This window comes from Podarcis pityusensis, assembly GCF_964106645.2.
Source record: "Podarcis pityusensis genome assembly, chromosome: 9".
Classification (NCBI taxonomy): domain Eukaryota; kingdom Metazoa; phylum Chordata; class Lepidosauria; order Squamata; family Lacertidae; genus Podarcis; species Podarcis pityusensis.
In genome coordinates, this window is record NC_138034.1 from 36,049,094 (window position 1) to 36,071,303 (window position 22,210).

General features: G+C 40.7%; 1 long non-coding RNA gene across 1 annotated transcript; it reads left to right on the forward strand.

Annotated features, from left to right (window-relative positions):
• The first annotated feature begins 546 nt into the window (after positions 1 to 546).
• On the forward strand, positions 547 to 19,076 carry LOC308485555. The gene is made up of 2 exons (XR_013990608.1): positions 547 to 1,361; positions 17,904 to 19,076. It is a non-coding gene; the product is annotated as an uncharacterized lncRNA (long non-coding RNA).
• Positions 19,077 to 22,210: the final 3,134 nt, after the last annotated feature.

Genomic DNA, 22,210 nt, shown 5'->3' on the forward strand with positions numbered 1-22,210 from the left:
GTGCCCAAGAATGACACAAATCCACTCTGCTGGTATATCTTTGGACTCAGTAGCACTGGGGACTTATTTTATCTTTGTCCAGGGTGCTTAAGTCAAAAGTTGGATTGTACTGTTATTCTTTTAAAAAATATTAGTAACAATGGTTTGGGTACGTGCAAGGTAACCTGTTTTTATGTCAAGATATATTAGTTTTCCCCCCTTTGGTTATATTTCAGTGTGAATTTTTGAGTCAGATACTGTTATATTATAAAAAGCTTTTCCTATCTCTTCCACTGTTAAATGTTTTATACTGTAATGTATTATAACACAACACTTAATAAATTTTGACTTGGGACCCCACAGGGCAGACACTATTTCAGCCTGACTTCAGCACTTCATGATTCTTACTGCAGAGATTGGGGATTTGTATTCCCCTCAAATTCTGCAGAGATCCCCAGTCTTTTATATACCGTATTTTTCGCCCTATAGGATGCACCGTCCCATAAGGTGCACCTAGTTTTTTGGGGGGGAAATAAAGGAAAAAAAATTATTCCCCCCCCCCCAGGCACGGGGCTGGGGCGGGGGAAGCCCAAGCTTGAAGGGGAAAAAGTGCGTCCTATGGGGCGAAAAATACGGTATACAGATGCACTCATTCTGGATACTTTTGAACTGCATGGACCTTGGATTAGACCACAGCCTCCTAAGATTGATTCCTGAATTAGCTTGTTGCTCCTTAGATTCTCAAGGCTGATTTTCTATCATATCCATTCATCAAACCCATAGGAAATAATGTATCCTGGAGATGTATTTCAGAGATTTGCTTCAAGAAGCAACTCCCTCATATCCACCAGCTGATAAGTATTTTATGCATGTGTCAGGAAATGGTCTGAATGGGAGGATTGGGAAGGGTATCCTCAGTCAGATCAGTTTCTCTCTGAAGCGGAGGAGAGGGGGAAGATTCGCACCCCTTCTCCCCAGCAGTTTCAGTAGGAGAGAGAGAGGAGAATGCTGCACAGCCTCCGTAGGAGTTACCTAGCTACAAGATAGTGGAAGAAGAGGGGGAAAGGAGGGAACAGTCTCCCTAGAGAGCCTGGGCAACCCCTCTCCCCTTGGGCTCGTAGGTCTCTCCGTATTAGAGAACAGAGAATGCAGAGGGGTTGAAATTCCCATTGGTGCCCAGGATGTTGCTGGGGATGGAGGGGGAACTCTCTTTGTGGAGAGATATGGATTCTTGCCTTGCTGAATGACTGAATAAAAAGGACTATAAAAGACAAACTGCTTGTGATTCTTGACTATGAAGTTACCAGAGGAGAGGCCTCTCCACGCCTGACAGTATGCTGATTTGGTAGATGGCATGGCGTCAGCAATGAAGCGAACTAGTGGTAAATCAAATAGGCAAGATCAATTACATGAAAATATTATCTGGCCTCTGCAGAAAGACATTAATCATGCCAGAGGTTTTCCAGTTCTGCCCCAGGGGTGCCTGTTATACTCAGGTGAAAACCTTTGATTCCAGCCTGGAAGTAACCCAGTTCCACCATATTATCGCTTTTTACCACACTTTAATCTTAAAATAATACCTGAAGCAGCTTACAATACGGCTTAAAATACACAACAAAAATACAAACACTAAAACTGCATATTAAATATGATAATATCCAGAACAATAATAATATATTCCATCTGCCCTTCTTGCTATCCTCAGTCTCTGAGATTCTGACTTAGATCCTGCCTAAGTCCATTCCAGAATGCTGTCCTCCCTATGGTATCCACTCAGAGGTCTCCAGCCCTAAGCAGCAGCCCTTCGTAACTGTAGTCTACCCCGGGCCACTCTGGACACTGCCTGGCCCAACTGTTAATCTGAATCTCTTCTAATATCCTCCACCAGCACCTTCTCCACCTCTCTATATCAGATGTTTGGAAACAGTGTGGTAGTTCAACATTATTTCTGAAGTGTGAAACCCCTTTGTTGAGTGTGGGTCAACAACATGCCAGAATGGCATATCTTCCAACATGACATGGCCCCAAACTGGGATGCATCTTTTGGGTCCACACGCTCATGTGAGTCATGTGACTCGTATGAGCTCATGCCCCCCCAAAAGTGCTATTTCCAGGCATAGTGGCCCAAAACACATGTTTTGGGGCACCATGCCTGAAAAAAAGAATAAGGTTGTGGAGGCCATTTTGGCCACTGTCCTCTTGTAAGAAAAAAGGGATGTTTATTGGGGCAGTTGATGGGTATGTAAATGGGTTGGCGACATCATTGCAAGGCCAGGTTGTTTCCATTTACAGATGATGCGAGTAAATCACTACAGGATCTCATCCACAGTTACCTGCAGCAAAATGTTTGCCCACGGACTGTTCACTTCTCTCATAGGAAAAAAATAAGTACTGTCCACTCTTGAATGTCTTTTCTTCTAGTTTTCTTTTATAAAGTTATTCAGTGTGCTAGTTTGAAGCAACAATTAGATGCAAGTAGGCTACTTTTCCTTTACAGAAGTAGGACAGCTTGAGATGCTTGCAGTACCATGTCACAAGAAAAAAGGGTGTTTAGATCGCGTGCAAAATATTTTATGGTTTATGTAAATCTGCTGTGTGCAACGGTCTGAACAAAAATACTGTAAAATCGATGACAAGATACACTGAAAGGATGAGAAGATTATATATATTTATTTACAGCTGGTATCTGTTTGTTTGTATTGGGATTTTTTTATTTATTTCAACATAGCATTCTTTAGTCAGTTTTTATTTCATTTAACTCAGCTAAGAAGGAGCCATGCATCCACTTTCAACTTAAATAATAGTGACGTGCTACTCTGTATCTCCTTTTGCTCAAACATTAGCTTCACACCCACATTGATTCAGAGCCAGATATTGGTTGGGGTGGTTGATCCTCAAGTCAGCTTGGGGCAGACTGGCCTGATCTGGAGGAGGGACAGTTTGTGCCAAGCCCAATCCTTCACCATCCTACTCCTTAGGCTCCTTAGATGTAAATGTGTAGTGCTATTCCCTGTCTTTATCCCCATCCCCATCCCTCTTCTGGGGGTTCTCCTGACCCTCCACAGCAGATATGAAAGAGGAGAGGTGGGAAAGTCCCATTGCACCAGCAGGAGCCCCTGTACTGGCTTTTGCCAGCATGCTGGGTTCATGGAATCTCGGCCTAAGTCCTATTTAGCCAGGTCAGAGAACCTCAAGCTCAGGGACAACGTGTGGTGTTCCAGGCCAATCTCCCAAGTCCTTGGACTCTCCTTCCCAGGCCCTGGCTCTTGTGCTGGGCTGGAATGCGATAATGTCTCTTGCTTGTCTTGATGGAAACCCTTAACTTCCACATGGTTGGAATGTAGCCTACTGTATGTTCTTCCCTCTTTTGCCTTGGGTCCACCTACTACTACCATTTAGCCCCCAGAAGATTGACCATAAGTGAATGTCAACCTAGGGCTGAAAAATATAGTATATATTTGCTATATGTCTGCTATAAAGTAATAGTCAATAGACACCTAGTTAAAACGGTAAAGGACCCATGGGCGGTTAAGTCCACTCAAAGGTGACTGTGGGGTTGCGGTGCTCATCTTGCTTTCAGGCCAAGGGAGCCGGTGTTTGTCCATAGACAGCTTTCCTGGTCATGTGGCCAGCATGTCTAAACTGCTTCTGGCACAACGGAACACTGTGACAAGTGCCAGAGCGCACAGAAATGGCGTTTACCTTCCCGCTGCAGTGGTACCCATTTATCTACATGTACTGGCATGCTTTAGAACTGCTAGGTTGGCAGGAGCTGGGACAGTGCAACGGGAGCTCACTCTGTCATGGGGATTCAAACCGCCAACCTTCTGATCGGCAAGCCCAAGAGGCTCAGTGGTTTAGATACAGAGCCACAGACACCTAATACCCTATGGGAACTGCTCCAGTCCATTGGTGGATTCCTTGCAGTCCACACTGAAGAATAGGGCATTAGTGGGGGAATCAATACAAATTTCAGAGTCCAAAGTTCAATGGAAACGTTGCACAAAACTCTCTCTTTTTTCAAAGTTCTACTTCTTGTATTTTGTTTAAAGTTGTGCAACCAGTCTTGCATTGGGGAGCCTAAAAGAGGATTCTTGGAAATGTGCAAGTACTATTTATAATGGTGTTGCCTATCACATATTCATTCTGGGTTGGACTGGATCAGAAAGCAAGACAATTCCAATTCTACGTAATGGTATTCTACAATAATCTGGAAATTGAATTAAATTAGAGGTTCCAGGCAGCACTAAATAAAAGAGAGTTGCATCATCCAACAATGGCTTGTGACAATAATTCTTCAATAACATGAATTCACAGTGAAATCTTTTTCAGTAATGGTTTTCTGCACTCATAATTAAATGTTTTATTGCTTCCTGGTCAACATATTAAGGAGCAATTCATTAATAATCCCCTAGCCACATTAAACTGGAAACAATGCAATGGACAGAGCATGTGAAGAGAAAGCTTTTCATTTAAGGCACTGCAGCCTTAATAGACTGGCACTGTTAATGCAAATATTAGGTCCCTCCTCCCTTTTTAAAGACCTTTATTGTTTTTACATGGAAGTACAACATGAAACAGTGGAATGCAATGACTGGATTTGGCAATGGTGTGATTTGAGGTCTATTTAAAAAGTTAATGAATGAAGGATGGTCAACTCAGAAAAAAGGGCATGTGTGGAAGCAACCCTAGAATTAAGTTAGATGAGATATTTTTTATTAAAAACAGAGCACTTAGTCACTGTACAAGCTCTTTGAAGTCTACTGGCAGGTGGAATAAAAGCTAGCAGTTTAGGACACCTTGACCTCGTTTATGCTGACGCTTTCAGAAATTGCATTAAGAGGCTGCCAAATGCTTTAAGATGGTACTCTGGGACAGCTTTAGGCATGCACTTACAATGGAAAGAGTGTACAGTTTTTCATTCACATGGTTCTTTCTTTTTAAGTTTTCAATTTAGCCCTGTCCCTAAACAGAAGAAAATGAAACCCTAATTTTGGTATGTTTTCATTTTTTTGTATTCTTTCAAACTTAAAGCAATAAACAGCACCAATAAATAACAGCAGCAGCAGCAGCAACAACAACAACATTCATGGATGGTTTATTATCAACTTTTTACTCAAAATGTCACCACAATTTTTTATTTTCTTTCACAAAAACAGCAACAGCTGCACAGTGAGTCCTCTCAGCACACCTACAGGTATGCAAATTAGTCATATGCAGGACAATATGTGTGTTGTCTATCACAGCCAATGAGAGAAAGTTTTGGGATGAACAAAATAAAGTACCAGTAATATATAGATATATATTTGTGACAGGATGTGATATGTTGTCAGCAAAGTCCTTGACATTGTGCTTTTAAATATCATACCCAAGAGAAGAACTGTTTTGCCACTTTATTCCCATAGGAGACACCAAGAACTTGTTAAAAGAGAGTACTATTTGATTTAGTAAATCTATAGAGATTCAATTTATGGAGTCACTAATTTCTTCCTCTGTTGCTGATTCTTTCCTGATATTTTCTATGTTCCCTTATTGTTCCTATCTAATCATTATTCCTTTATTGATCCCCCCAATATTTTTAGTTTCCTCTCTCCCGCATGATAAATACATATTGCCTGCCAAGCTGTTTGCTGAACCAACTCTGTCCTTCACCTTTCTGCTAATATCTTGATCCTAAGTATGATATACCCAAAGGTAGCTGTGCTTGCCCCAATGAAATCAGTGGTACAATGAAAGGGCAATATTAGGTTGACCGCAGCAATGGAACAAAGCTATAAGAAACTGAGTTGGATTTTGTGCTTGATGGTCACACTGGGTGACATTCAACTAGGTTTTACTTAGAGTAGACTCACTGAAATGAATAAACATGACTTAGTTAGGATCATTAATTCCAATGGCTCCACTCTGAGCAATACTGAGTTGACAATCACCCACTGTGTCTATAAGTAGAACGCTTGTCAAATTCATTATTCACTTCAACTTATCATATAAAATGTGTAAAATACATATAGTATTTACTTACTTGGCCTTCCTTAACTAATACTGTCTTCAAGGGTTTATCAGCTTCTGCTTATGAGTGTGATACAGGAAACCTCTAACCCTTAACTTAAAGTGCTTTCCTACTTTATTTCTGACTAGGGATGGACAAATATGTCCCTTTTGGTTTATCTAAATTCCTATTTTTTCCAGTTTTATTAATTTCCCACGTTTCTGTTCGCATCATAGTTTTAAAAAGTCATCATTGTAGTGCACTTTTATCAAATATACATGCATTTGTATGTCATTTCCCCATAATACCTTTTTTTGAATGCTGTTTTCACTAATATATGCATTTTTACCTGTAATATACACATTTTTGTAAACAAGTTTGGTAAAGGTAAAGGGACCTCTGACCATTAGGTCCAGTTGCAGACGACTCTGGGGCTGCGGCACTCATCTCGCTTTAGTGACCGAGGGAGCCGGCATACAGCTTCCGGGTCATGTGGCCAGCATGACTAAGCCACTTCTGGCGAACCAGAGCAGTGCACGGAAACGCCGTTTACCTTCCCTATACTTGCACTTTTGATGTGCTTTCGAACTGCTAGGTTGGCAGGAGAAGGGACCGAGCAACCGGAGCTCACCCCGTTGTGGGGATTCGAACTGCTGACCTTCTGATCAACAAGCCCTAGGCTCAATGGTTTACCGCTACCTGCGTCCCCTACACAAGTTTGGTACACCAACCCAAATAGCTGTGCTTCTGTTTGCATATTATTTGGGGAGCTACAAATGAGGAAGGTTCACATTAACCTACAAACTAAACTCACTGCCCCACTTTTTGTTTTTGACCTTTTTCAAAACCATACATAAACATCAATCCTTAGTACAGTAAAATCACTGGGACCTGATTATATTTAGATGAATAGGATATTTCTTTCCAAAATGTCTTTGTGGCAGATGGTGCTTCCCCATCTGTGATATTTGAACCCTAGTTCCTGTATTCCATGAACCACCTACTGCCATCTGCTCCTTCCACCAAGTACCATTATTGATTTGCTCCATTGCCTTTCCAGAGAAAGCCAGTAGAAGGCAATTTGCTTCTTCCAAATTTACCAGGGATCTCCCACTTCAGAGCTGCTTGATCGCTGCTTTTACTTGGGCCTCTTCCAAATCATCAACCAATTTTGGCATTTTGTCTATTAGCATGGAGTCTGTTACATTGTCCCACAAGACAAACAGATGCCAGCCTTCATACAGATTACAGGTGACAATATGTTGGTCATATCTAACAGTTCAGCTGCACTGGCACAAGGGACTTCTCTGCTTGCAACATAATTTCCTCTCCCTCTCCTCTGCTTTCCTCTCCAGTCCCCTCAAAATTAGTTCAAGACCCTTGCTGCCACAACTGGACACAACTCTGTCCTCATAAGTTGTCTCCATTGAAATGATCTTGTACAAACTCTTGTATCTTTAATTCATTACTTTATATGAATACAATTAGATTCCAGAAATTGGGGGGGGGGCGTTTGGGGGAGAGGAGGGGATAGCTCTTGATTTAAAGGTTAACATAGCAATGGCTTCCCCTGTCTTTCAATACAGTTCCTCCATCGTTTCCCATCCTGTACTTCATTGGCATATCATTCTTGATAAAGACAGGGTACCATTTTGGCTGGTGAAAGCCAGATCAACTGATGTTTGTTTGTTTGCTTGCTTGCTAGATGGCTGTAATGTTTTATTCTGTTCTAAGACATCTTCAGGATGTGCATTTTATTATTTATTGAATTTATATCCCACCCTTCCTCCCATTGGAGGAAGGAGTTCCCAGGATTTGAACATATGACAACTAATTATATATTTTTTACTTCTCTCATTCAAGCAGTAAACCTGAATTCATAGTTCAGCTAGTAATTCAGAAGGCCCCTGACCTTTGATTAATGAAAATTCCCTTGTATTCAAAAAGGGTTGTTTTATACACTTATCTACTAAATTAAGTATAACCTACATAAAAAGTGACCTTGCAAGTTACTTCACAGCTATTTTTATGCATTGCTGCAATATATTTGCATACTACAGCAGGGCTAGTAAGTAATCTTCTCCTAATGTAAATTAGAAGTTGGCTAGGCTTATCAAACAAGACACAGCAAATTAACAAAAATCATTTTGCCACAGCACATAATTACCTCCAGGGAGCCTGTCTGAAGTTCTAAAATCAAGGCAGAGAACACAATGGAGTTTTACAGCAGATTTGGAATAGACTTTTCTGAATGCCTTGATGCCAACTTAGTAGAATTATTTAGTAAATTAAAAGAATATGTGGTAGATGTTTCGTATTCATTTCAGACAATGGCCTGATTCAGCTAATATTCTTCCTTACTTTGTCCCTATTTATGATTTAGGAGGTTTATCATGCTTTCCTGCCTGGCCTATTTAGCACATCTGTTCCATCTCCACCCCCACATGTTGGAAAGTCTGCACATGGGCATAATGTTTGAAGAGCATTCAGTGTATCTAAGCACCAAACAATATGATTGATTCCTAATTTATATATATATATATAATCTTCAAGAGCGGACATTTGAACCGTATATCTCAATTAGAGCTAGACTGGTGACTGTGAGTGGCCGCCGAGACCATATAACACCAGTCTTGAAAGACCTTCATTGGCTCCCAGTACATTTCTGAGCACAATTCCAAGTGTTGGTGCTGACCTTTAAAGCCCTAAATGGCCTTGGCCCAGTATACCTGAAGGAGTGGCTCCACCCCCATCGTTCAGGGCTGAGCGCCTTCTGACTGTTCCCGTAACTGTGAGAAGTGAGGTTACAGAGAACCAGGCAGAGGGCCTTCTGGGTAGTGGCGCCCACCCTGTGGAATGCCGTCCCATCAGATGTCAAGGAAATAAACAACTACCTGACTTTTAGATGACATCTGAAGGCAGCCCTGTTTAGAGAAGTTTTTAATGTTTGATGTTTTATCATGTTTTTAATATTCTGCTGGGAGCTGCCCAGAGTGGCTGGGGAAACCCAGCCAGATGGGTGGGGTATAAGTAACAATTAATAATAGTAATAATAATAATTTTGCCTTGCTTGGGCTTTGCCTTAAACTAGCCTGTTTAACATTGTTAGAACAATATTAGATTGTTCATTCTAAAACATCACAGGACATACTTGTAATTTTAATCGTATTTTCATCAAACTGTTGCTGGTTGCTCTGCGGCACCCTCTGGTCTCACATTTTAATAATGCGTTAAGAACATTGTAAGCAATGCAATCATTTGTTCCTCTGTGTAACCGCAACCGTTCCTTAACTCTTTCCTAGAGTTAAAAACACAAGTGTAGATCCACCCTTAGTGTCTTGTTTTCAACAATAGCGAGATCACAGATACCTCTAAAGATACTGTAACCGTGCTAAACTTTATCCCTCTTCAGAAATGACACACACACATTCAAATGCATAAACAGGACATGGGGCTGCACCCGTTACCCTGACTTCTGGTATCCATGCCTCCATCTGTAGCAGGGATGGCTTTATATATACAGCTGGCTGCAGAAAGACTTCCATGCAACCCTGGACCCCAGTAATGCAGGGGTCTCCTGCTTGGTAACTACAACTGCACATGCAATCTTCACATGTATGTGCTCAGGCTTCCTTGCTACAGCTGTGTATGTGTGGATGCCAGGCAGTAGGGCTAGCTGGTTTGGCCCCGTTCCTCGCTCAAAGAGTTGATTTAATGTGTGGGCATCATTTCTGAAGTGGGCTAGAATTTCCATCTCAGGCACTCCAAGTCTGCTATATACATATTATAGATCTGTATAGCACCATCAATGTGCACAGTAGTTTAGCATATTGGGGGGGGGGGGGATGTCCTCTTAAGAATCTTGCAATCATCAATAGCAAGGGTGAAGAAAAGGTGGCATCATATACAAGTTCTGGAAGAGCATTTTGGCAACCATTTATTTAAGTGTCATCTGCATTAATCATCATCTTCCTCATTATATGTCCACACTGAGTGGCATTACTGTTATCAGCTCAAATTAAAATTCTTTAGCTGGTTATTCGGGACTGAAAATAAGCAGCTAAATTTTCCCTTTTACAGAAAACCTGTGTTTCCCAGTGCTGGCACAGGCTGAAAGAAGGCTGGCTGGACTTCACTCACCAGTCAGTTACATCCACACTTTCCAAAGAATTGAAAGCCAGAGAGTTTCAGTGTGGGAGACAGTTTAGTACTGAAACTGATGATGAGAACCATTGGGAGAGTCAAATGAACACTGAAAAGTTAATACTTCTTTCTCTCCCACACAAACAGAAAGGCTATTCATTTACATGGGGACCAGATTATGTTTGTGAAGAGAGTTTTCTGATTACGGATCTGACTTGAGCTTAATACCATCTGACTAACACATCACTGATATGTAAATGTAAAAAAAGTTGAAACTGTGCTTTTGCCTTCACAAAGCTTATTGTGAATATTCAAAACTTGTTACATCATTCCTAGATGTTTTCTTCAATGGCTTAATCCCAGCCAGTCATAAAATATGGTTTATTGTGAATACCCAGCCTAGGTTTTAATATTATCATGATCTGGAATAACAAAAAGGTGTGCATTTCTGACCATATGTGGAGTGCTACCAGAGTGAGTCCACATGTCTGCATTAGAGGGAAAGGTTGCTATTCCAAAAAGAGTGGCTTCCATTGAAACTAGAAGCATTGTAGTTCCTTTCCTTTTTTAAAAAAAAATTGTACTTCTCTAAAAATGTTCCATTTCTCCATTGCTATGTTGAATGGATCATTACATTTACGAATTCTCACATGCAAATCCAAGATTAGCAGGTATTTTATGCATCTTGGCTGTGAGTCCTGGAAGACCTGCTCCCTGCCTTGCTAGCCTTTCTGCACCTGGCTGACTGACTCCAGCTACAAAAGCTGAGGCTGCTGAACAGACTTTTGGGTGGTGGCATAGTTTAGGGTTTGATAGATAGATCTTATAATTTATTTAGAAATGGCTTGATTTGGTTGTGTGCTTTTTGATGTGTTTTATTTATAGTTTATGACTACTTTTGTCATGTTTGTGATTATGTAAATATTTTTACGTTGTAAGCTCCTTGAGGATAGTTGTAACTGTGGAAAAGTGACATACAAATCAAATTATGATGGTGATGATGATTCTGGGATTCCTGGAGGCCTTGTTGCCTGAACAGCAGTGGCTCATGCTGTAGAGCGTGTTGTGGTGTCTTTGTGCCTTGCAGATCATGTTTTGTGTGTCTGGTGGAGTCTGGTGACGACATAGATGTCGAATAGCACCTTCCATGTCGGGCTACTAAGGAGTGGGGGTGGGTGGAATGTGGTTGGCACAGTGATTGGTGATTGCTGGGAGTCAAGAGTTGGCATGGCTTCTAGGGAAATGGCTAGCAAGAATGATCCATTTAATTGTGTGTGTGTGCTGCTAGTATTATCTCCTCAGCTTCTGTGTATAGGAGCATATAGGATCCCAATTAAGCATGCTGCTAGTGTGTGAAGATACAGGAGCGCTTGCCTTGACTACAGAACCCAATAATGCAGTGCATTCCTGAATAAAAATGTGTATATGGCTATATGCAAGACCTAAATAGAAACTAAATTATGCAGAAGTATGCATGGAAATGGGTGAACTTTCATTCAGCCGGAGGGTTTTCTGTGGTGATGTATTGCTTGGACCAAGAATCTGGAGGCAATGATGAAATCCTCAAGTGTATTTTGCATCTCCTTACATCACCCTGATGTACTAGGGCCATGGGAAGACAAGCTCACACCTTCGTATTTTTGAAATATTTGAAGCTTGTACTGATTCTTTTAAGGGGGCCACTGGGGCTTCTTTCCTTACTCATATAAATAGAATGACAATATAAACCCCAACACTGGATATAATTTGAAAGTGCAGAGTTTAAGTATGCATTATAAGTCTGCTTGTTAAAATCCAGGCTTTGCCAGGCAAGTGAATAAATCAGTGCTAATAAAAGGAGAAAAGGTCTTGCAGCTTCTATAACAAGCTGATACAGTCACCTTTCCCACTCCAAGGAGGAAAACAGCAGGTTCCTTTTCTTTCAGCCTCAGGCAGAAGAATGGAAGGGCTCGTCTGGTAACTCCTGAGGGAAAGAGAAATGTTAAATAAGTTCCTCCCACACTGTTTTCAGAAGAATGCATGGCTTCTGACTCCTGACCCATCTATCGCCCTGATATCCAGCCCTGAGAGGAAAAGAAAGGTGCCATATTTGACTAGCTTGGCAAAACAGGGAAGGAAATGGTGAACTATAACAGTTGATCAAATTCTATCTTGTCTCAGGCCTATTTTCATATTCCCGTAGGATACTGTCAAGTCATGCTGCCAGTGCAGAACTGTTCTCTACAGTGTATTTGTGAGTACTTTGTCTGGGCTGGTTTAAAATAGCTTGAACGACGGTTTCAGCAGTTGCAAAGCTTATTCTTGGGATATTTTCTTTCTCTTCAGTATTTTGCCTACCCTTTCTCTACCCCCAGCTCAAGTTTAAATGATACCTTTTGGATTTATTCAGTGCTTTTCTTTCTTTTAAAAAAATGTTTAGGGGTACTCTCATTTCGATTCAAGAAAATTACCATTTTACAGTTCAAATCAGGAAAAATACAGTAAATGGACAAAAGTACAAAGATTCAGAACATGTTTAGGGGTATGCGTCCCCCTGCGTCCTCCCAGAAAAAAACACTCAATTTATTTATTTGATTCTATTTATGAATTGCACCCCATAAAAATATCACGAAGCAATTTTCATATGCCTACGTTAAATCTTAAATGCTTAAAGGTTGCAGTTGCCCCAATGTGGCCTTTTGGACACAGTTGGACCTGTTCTGAGTGGAAAATGCAAAGGATTGTGCTGTTAAAAGCTGCAACCTCCACAATAAAGATTATACAAAAGAAACATTGTACAGAATAGACCACAGCAGAGAGAAATTTGCCCTTCAGACACAAGGCATTTGGCCTCACCAAAATAAATGTAACTTAAAATCAGGTACTGTACTTTAAGATTAGAATAAGCTCCAAGTAGTTTTATGCAGTAACCAAGTGGTCTGCATCTGGGGTTGGGGTTGGGATTTCTCCAAGATGTCATTTCTGACAATTAAAGAGCTAACATCATCTTCATCAGAAGGAATTTCCAGGAAAGAGGCTACTTCTGGGAGTGCTTCACAGGTGTGCCTCCTGCTTTTTGGGGAGGCTCATTGGAAGACCTTAAGGGGGGGAAACAAAATGGATACTTTAAGAAAATTACACCAACAACTGCAGAGCAGCCAAGCTGGGAAGGAGTAGGGTATGTGTGGCCCAAGGAGTTGGTGGCTGAATACTCTTGTGCCCCTGCCCCCATGTACAGTGGTACCTCGGGTTAAGAACTTAATCCGTTCTGGTGTCTGTTCTTAACCTGAAACTGTCTTAACCTGAGGTACGACTTTAACTAATTGGGCCTCCTGCTGCCACCACGCAATTTCTGTTCTCATCCTGAAGCAAAGTTCTTAACCTGAGGTATTATTTCTGGGTTAGCAGAGTCTGCAACCTGAAGTGTCTGTAACCTAAAGCATCTGTAACCCGAGGTACCACTGTATTTGGACAAGAGACTACAGAGAGCATTACAGTCCAAAGTATGTAGCCGTAAATCAGATGAGCAGGGGTTTGGGGGTCCAGAAGTTCATTACTGGAAAATCAGTGCTCTGAAGATGTGGTAAACCCGACTGAAAGACAATTCAATGGGGTTGAAAGAACGATGTGATTGGCCATTTTGCACATATCTTGAACAGTGTAGGATTACTATGTTTGATCAGAAATTTGAGTCTGGGTCTGTAGATGCCACTCTGTTCTCACCTCTCCTGCACCAAGCCCCCACCATCCTCAATCCACTAGGATTTTGTGACATTTGCATTCCTGCCCAAGAGGAAAGTTTAATTGAAACAAATCCTGATATGGGCTCTTCTCAAAGTACTCTGAGTACATTTTCAGTGTTGTGGCCCCACTTAATTCTTATACCAACACTAGCATTAAAATAATAATAGAGAATTGATATTGATGCAATTTTAACTTAAGAATTGTGGACTTTTAGAATATAGCAAAAAGATGCTGCTTTTAATTTATTACCCATCTTAAGGTCCCGGGGCAGGTTACAACAGTTTAAAACACAACATTAAAATGATGGCGCAATAATACACAGAACAAGGACAAGAGTTAAATGATGGGGTCTTTTTATTATATATCTTGGGAGCTGGCTTCAAAAGCATACAGGGAAAAGGTTCTAGTGGTCACCTGTCCAGAAGATGGACTTCACTGGGATGAATGGACTGCAGCTGACATGTTTACAGTATTCTGCAAGAAAGGAGGATCATGGCAAAGACTAAAATGGAATCACTGAAAAGTACACTTTAATTTTTAAAACATAGTTCATGTTTAAGTGAAGAGGAATAAAAAGCACATTTTACTTTGAAAAGTGTAGCTCAGGTTTAGGTGAAGGAGAGGATTAAAATATTTATCATTAAAGCACTTTGATGTTTAAAAGGATGGATGGAAGGCAACCTAAATGGGACGATTGCATGGTAGGATGGGATGCACAAAGTAGCTGGGATTGTGGGTGGGTGGTCTGAGTCTAGTGGATATGAATTTAAAGGGAAGTAATAATGAGCAATGTTATTTCAGCATCTGTTCAGGTACTCAGGCCACATGGGCACTACACATTTGAGAGTGGCACTACACATTTGACAGCCATTCCCTCTTCTTTGTGGGGTTGGTGGTGGATGGGTGGGATCCAAAGGTGGCCCAGAACTTACATGAATTTTGGACAATTTTTTTATCTAAGGGGGTTCATTTCAAAAGCTAGATAATGGGCGCATTCAGATGTGAGGAATATTGGGTTAGTTTTTCCTGATTATAACACTAGCCCGTCTGTTCTGTTTTCTAATGTTCATTTCACACTCCATTAGTTTCTCCTCACAAATTAACTATATCCAGAAGACATATGCATATTTAGATATTAAACTGGAGGATGACATCAGCCATTGTTAGTTACTTGGCAGGCAGCCCACACCTTGTTAAGCTTTGGCCCTATATTGGTTTGTGGCTTACTTGGTCATCATCTTTTAGATTATCAAACATCATCAAGGTATGTAGGTCTGAAGAATATGTTTCCATATGTATAGCATTTTCCATGAATCAAGCAATTAAACACCCCCCCCCAAGAGAGAGGGGGAAATGATACAACACAATACAAAACCACTATAGAAAACTATAACATCTCAAAACAGCAAAAACATAGCAACATATTTGGAAGGCATCCTGACTCACAGTATGAAGCTTTTTGTCTTCCACCTGCACAAATCATACAACATCCTATCTGCTATTCAACTGATTCTACTCCTGCATCCACAAACACATCACCCACCCACCCAGTCACTGCAATATCTCATACTCCACACTCCATCACACTCAAACTGCTATCACTAACCACTTCTTCCACCCTACTATTTTTTTTATTTTTTATTTTTGCAAAAGCACCAGGAGACAATGAAACCATTCACTGGACAGAACCATATAAAATATCAAAACAAATTCCCGCCTGTCAATCACATAGATGTACTGCTACCCTGGCCAGTAATCTTGCTCTCACTCAGGTTGCTAATTTCCACCCAGGACTCTCACTCAAGGATGGGGAGAACTGCACTCATTCCTCTCACCAGTGAGTACCCTTAGACATTTCAACCCGCAGGATAGACACTCACAGAATATATGTTTGTGCCTACACTGAATGTTACAATGTACCTACCAAGGATTGTGGCTCCTACTGTTATCCAAATTTTCAACAGCTCATATTGCTTCTGCTGAATACAAGATCCCAAGAGAACTCTGTCTCTGGTTGTTTCACTCTTTTTCAGACCTGCATGATTCATGGGGAAAGTTCCATAAAAAGCACACTGAAGGACTTTTTAATGAGAGCTTTTTTTCCATCCTACATACACCGACATCTTTTTATTATTGCATGAGCCTAAGCATCCAAATTTAGCTCTTTGGAATTAAAGATAATCTTAGAGCAATATGTTCCACTGTGGCTTCATCTCAAATCGCCTGACAATGTGAATTTTATACTGGCACCTTGACATGAAATATTGCTTGATGTTAGGGTGCTGGGTCTGATTCAGCACTCTAATCAAAGCTGAAACGAATAGAGCTTTTTTCCAGTTCACAAATACAATTTTAGCAAATAGTTGGAGATTGTATCCCATTGTGACTTTGCACCCTATTTTCACCCATTCCAACTGCAGCCCTCTATGTCGTATCACATCTTGTTCCAGAGGGGCCCCCTTAAAAGAAGATTTTGGGTGGGGAGGTGCAGGGGCTGCATTGGGTAGGAGAGATCAGAGCAAATCAGATACTCTGCCCTGCATTTGCAAGTGAAAGTGCTTCTGTTAGTGCAAAGACACCATGGGCTACAACTTTGGGTTTGTAATAATTTCATCTGAAGAAGTAGTTTTGTTGGAGAGTTGCAGTCAAACTTAACAGTGCTAAATTTTTAGAGGAGACTCAGTGATATCCCATCCCCTCTTCCCATTCCCTCTTCTCCTGATATTTTTTATGCATATTGTATTATTTATATGATGTTAGTCTCTCTGAGCCCGGCTCCGGCCAGGGAGGGCCGGGTACAAATAAAATATTATTATTATTATTATTATTATTATTATTATTATCATCATTAGATAAGGAGGAAGTAAGGCTTGTTTCCTGTTCTCTCACTTGCTGCATGTGATGGCGGCAGACATGCCGCAACATATCTCCTTGCCTCAGACATAAGTCTGAAGCTGCTTTTGCTGAATTTCTACCCTGCATTTCTTATTGTTACTACATAGGATAATGCATGACTGTGACCTCAGATTGAGTAAGTAAAGCATTTTTGAACGTACTTCAGAATATGGTCTGTTTCCTTACATTAGAGGAGTAGTGGGGAGCCAGCTGCCTTAAACAGCTGGAATGTATTAAAAGAAGGTTTCATAACCTATTCCTTTGTTTTTTTTATCTGCCTAACAATGGGGTTTAAACTCTGCTCTTTACGTGCTAGTCCTGTGGTTTTAAAAGAGGCAGCCGTTTTGTTCTTTTGTTAGTTAACCCCCCCCCAGGTCTGTAGAGGATTAAATATGACTGATATATCTTCACACCAATACACATCGTATTTTAACTCTAATGCTTTGTCACTTTGCTCTGTTTTTCCTTTAATTTACTGGATTTTTAAAAAGCCACTTAGTCATTTTGAATGCATTGACCAAGGCAGGTCACAATGTATTAAAAGACCAAATTTCATTCTAACATAATACAGTCCATAAAACCACAGTCTAAAAATATTACAAACAACATTATAACAGCAGAATAAACATCAGCAGAATAAAAGGGCATGAATATAAAAAGGCAGCAAAAAATTAAAAGCAACAGCTGTTGAATACAGAGCATTAAAATGTCAGTTAAAAGCAGTCTGAAACAACAACAAAAAGACTTCAAAGACCATCCTAATGTCATCAAGTCAGCACAGGGCTAGGGCTCTATGTACCTGCTTGCTTTTCCTATTTCATCTCATTATGCTACTCTACTTTCTTTCTTTCCCTCTGGCATGAGTTTAAAATTGAAAACAACAACTGTCAGACTCTTTCTTAAAAGTGTTATTTGTCCAATGAACATGGCATGAAAATATGAACAGAACCAAATTTCTCCTCCATCCCCGGAAGGGAGAGAACAAGAAGCTAAAAGCACCTTGCAGGTTTAAGTATCTTTCTTTGGGAATCTGATGCAGGATAGCGGTTCTGCTACATGTTCTGCTACACATGTTCTGCTATACTTGTCTCAATTCACAGTCAATGTGTATATTTCTAAATAAAATATATATTACAAGAAATGCCACCAATTTCTCACTGTGCTCTCCCCTAAGGAAACCAAGCCCCAGTTATTCTGCCTCTGGAACTTCTTATTGCTCAGGAAAACAGGGAGGACATAACAAGATTGCACTCTATTAACTGCTGTTGATTAATTCCCTCCATCCTTGGAAAGACTTTCCCTTTTCTTTCAGGATATGTGATGTCTCTACCACAAGCTAACCAATCCAAGAGTGGCTAACCAGCAGTTCATTACTGTTCCAATATTTATTTTCTGCTTGAAACTGCTGAAGAAATCCTCCTTGTATTGAGAAAAGTGTGTGAGAGAAACTCTTTAAGACTCCTTAAATAAAATTAAGGCTGCTTACATGTGAAAGCCCCACATATCCTCTGCACATGAAAGTGCATATGGCGCCATGATTACATTGAGAGACAAAGGTGTTAGCATTTTCTGGAAGAGACACAGTTGGTCACAATGTAAGTGGCTGAGCTCCACATTGCAAGTGGTTCAAAATATTGAAGGCTGTGCTGAGATCATTTAACGTGAATTTGCTGTGCTTGGCCTTATCTCCATGACAACCATTACATATGCTTTGGCTCATAATCATTGATTAAGATGAAGTGGGCAGGTGCTCACGTCCGGCTTGACTCGAAAACTGGGCTGGAAAGGGTCAGGCGTGAACTGATCTTTCATTCTTTACAGGATAGTCACTCACTTTGAAAACTGCAGCTTTTATTTTTTATTTTTTTAAAAAACTTACATGATTAGAATTGAAATTTGAAATGGAGACATCCTGGGTTCAGTCTTGTACTCTTTGCTTTGCAGATAATAAAACTGTGTACTCAAATGTGCTCATCCTGACAGGGGAAATTAAACTCCAGCCATCTGGAGGACAATGTGGAATATAAAACTCTCAGCATGAGGCCAAAGAAACCTCATAAACTGATAGATTATATTGGGGATGATTTCCTATTGCTGTGTAATATCTGCTGTTTTATTTTAAGGCTTGTAGAAAGCAAAATGGCACTTTTACCTTCCTTAATAATAAAGGGTGGAGGTCTACAATAAAATGAGAAACATGGCCTGAACAGCTGTTGAAATTATTTGGGAGGTACCTATGGCCAACTGAGGAGTGACGGTAATTTCTGAAACGCAAAGTGAGAAATCAGCTGTGTGTTGATACCTCTTCTCTGTGTGTAATAAAAAGAAAGCTTATTTGTTGTTTACACTTCATCTCTCTGGCTGTGACTCTTCTGGGGGAATGCCTGTACTGGTCTCTGAAGTGGATGACAAATATAATTGAGAAGAAAAGTGACAAAACCATGAGCAGCACAGAAGAGGATCCAACACCCAAGGCAGCTTGCAGATGGAGCTTACAAGGGCCTTTTGGGTCTCGCCAAAACCGCTCACAGGAATACTGTGAAACTCTCAAGCTGAGCGATGAGACACCTTGTACTCAGTACATTATTAGACATTTCATCACAGGAATGACCTTCCTGCGAAAAATATAGCTTTGACTGGAGAAAGCATTTGAGTAAATAATACTTTCTCCATAGCTATTAATTTAGAAGTTGTATATGCAGAAGATCATGCAATTTTTAGAGGAGACTTCATGATGTCTCATCCCCTCTTCCCATCCCCTTTTCTCCTGATATGATAAGGAGAAAGTAAGGCATGTTTCATCTCTTGCTGCATGTGATGGCAGCAGACATGCCACAACATATCTCCTTGCCTCAGACATAAGTCTGAAGCTGCTTTTGCTGAATTTCTACCCAGTAACTTATACCTGCATTTCTTAAGGATCAAGATAGCCTGACTACGCTATTATAGGCAGAAAGGTATATGCAAGCAACTGTTGCATTTTTTGGGGTGTAGGGGCATTATGTGACCAAGGCTCCTTAGTATATTGCAAGGTGAATTACAGGACCTTGACAAAAGATGGTCTAGTAGGCAGAGACTTAACGTCCTTAACTGACTTTGAATTCAGTTGGATTTATTTCCATGAAGGATGTAGCAGTTAGAACTCGGAAATCTGTGTTATGTAAATAAATCTAATTCATGTATAATCGCTGATCTTCTGTGTCATCATAATACCCCTGCATTTTCAGTATTCCTTGGGTTTAAATTATCCCTGAGAGATGCTCATTCAATCTACTCCTATAAGCTCCAGAAAAGACAGTTTGACAAATGCCCATGGGAAACATCCTTCAATGAGAAGGCATACCTAGCATTCAACCAATAGATATGCAGTTGAAAATTGCACCCAATCAAAGTCAGTAGTCCCACCTATATAAGATAGAAGGGCTTTGGCTTTTCTAGGTATAGAAGAAAAAGAATCAAGATTACCTATGGGTCTTTCTATCCAGCAATCCCACACTAAAAACCACATGCCTGTATGAAGCTCTACATGAGGGACATTGCCTTTTGCCAAACCTTAGGTCCTCTACATGTGGATACATCTCTTAACGAATTTTGTGCTATTGATTCACAGACTGGTCTTAGGCTAATCATAGCATTCATTGGCTATAAAATGAGATCAATATCCACAAAGATATAAATACAACATTGTGTTTATTATCTGTGTATTATATGCATCTGTCTTGCCATGTAATGTGTGGCTTGCCTCACTGCTTTTCTTATCTGAAAACATCTACTAGCATGGACTTTTAGTTCATGCTTTTTACTTGTGGCAATTATTGCAGTCCCATGACTAGTGAACAAATTCAGGCAGACAATGATCTGGGTTAGAAAAAATGGCCACCACCTTATCGATTCCAGATCTAGGTGGATTTTGAACTCAGGCTTTGGGTGCATATCAGTCCCAACCTCCGGGTTGGAATTTTTACGGTTGGGCTAAGAATTATGGTCTCCACAAGATGTCAGTCTACCATAAAGGCCATCCTCAGGCCACTCCTGGAAACTCTACAGCCTATCAACCCCACACTTGGCTTCTGGGCAGAAACTTCCACTGAGATCCCTCTAACAAGGTACACGAAATCCACTGCTGACTAGGATTCCACCCATTGCCTTAATTGCCAAGAGCTGTGACAGTTTGCTATGGGGAAACTGGGTGTTTGCAAATGGGGCCAGTCTCTTTGCAAGTAAATTCCTTTGCAGCCCTAAATTGGTAACCATAGCCCCACCAACACATCTGCCAGTTTTCTCTATTTTCATTGATGAAATGCTGGTGGTTACATACAAGGTAAAAAAAAAAAGGTAAAGGACCCCTGGATGGTTAAGTCCAGCCAAAGGCAACCATGGGATGCGGTGCTCATCTCACTTTTAGACCGAGGGAGCCGGCGCTTGTCCACAGACAGCTTTCCAGGTCATGTGGTCAGCATGACTAAACTGCTTCTGGCACAACAGAGCACTATGATGGAAGCCAGAGAGCATGGAAATGCAGTTTACCTTCCCACCGCAGTGGTACCTATTTATCCACTTGCACTGGTGTGCTTTCGAATTGCTAGGTTGGCAGGACCTGGGACAGAGCAACAGGAGCTCACCCCATTGCGGGGATTTGAACCACCAAACTTCCAATCAGCAAGCACAAGAGGCTCAGTGGTTTAGACCACTGCGCCACCCGCGTCCATACAAGAAAACATGAATCAGGCTGCATGGGCATGAAATCTAGTCTGTATTATATATCTAACAGACAAGGGGAAACAAATTACTATTGGTCAAATGTGCTGCAAGAGCCTTTAAACCACTTACTCTGTTGTAACTATAGTAACAATGAGGCCATTTAGAAATCAAAGAAGCAGAACAATATTTGCAGTGTTGCTAACTTGTACGTTTATTTCAAACCTCAATCATCTAGGCACTTTTCACAGTCTAAAAATGGTAATGCTTACAACAAAATTAGAAACAGAGGGAGCTGGTTTATATCGAGGGAAACCATTGGTCCATCTAGGACAAGGCAGAAATCTTTCACAGACCTACCTGGAGACACCTGGGATTGAAACCTTCCACTGATAGAACATGCTCTGTGGCCCTTCTCTAAAGTGGAATATATTATATTCAAAACAGGAATGGGGAGATTCTGTATCGTAAATTGACGTTAAAGCAACTGGGAAACATAATTTCAAGAATTCCCTCACGGTTTTGAAAAATAACATTTTAAAATATGTATACATATCCATTATTCTGAAAGACAGGTGAGGGATGATCAAAACTCTCTGCACATTCTGGGGCTGGTAATCTAGCATTTAATCCTGGGAATGTCAGAAGAGGATGTCAATGTTCTTTTCATACCTGACATTTGGAATGGGCCCCTGGCCTGAAGAGCTCTCTGCTCTGTAACAAGCCCACAGCCTTTTCTGCTACATCAAAGCCCTTTATGAGATCAGGGAATCTGTGAGTGGA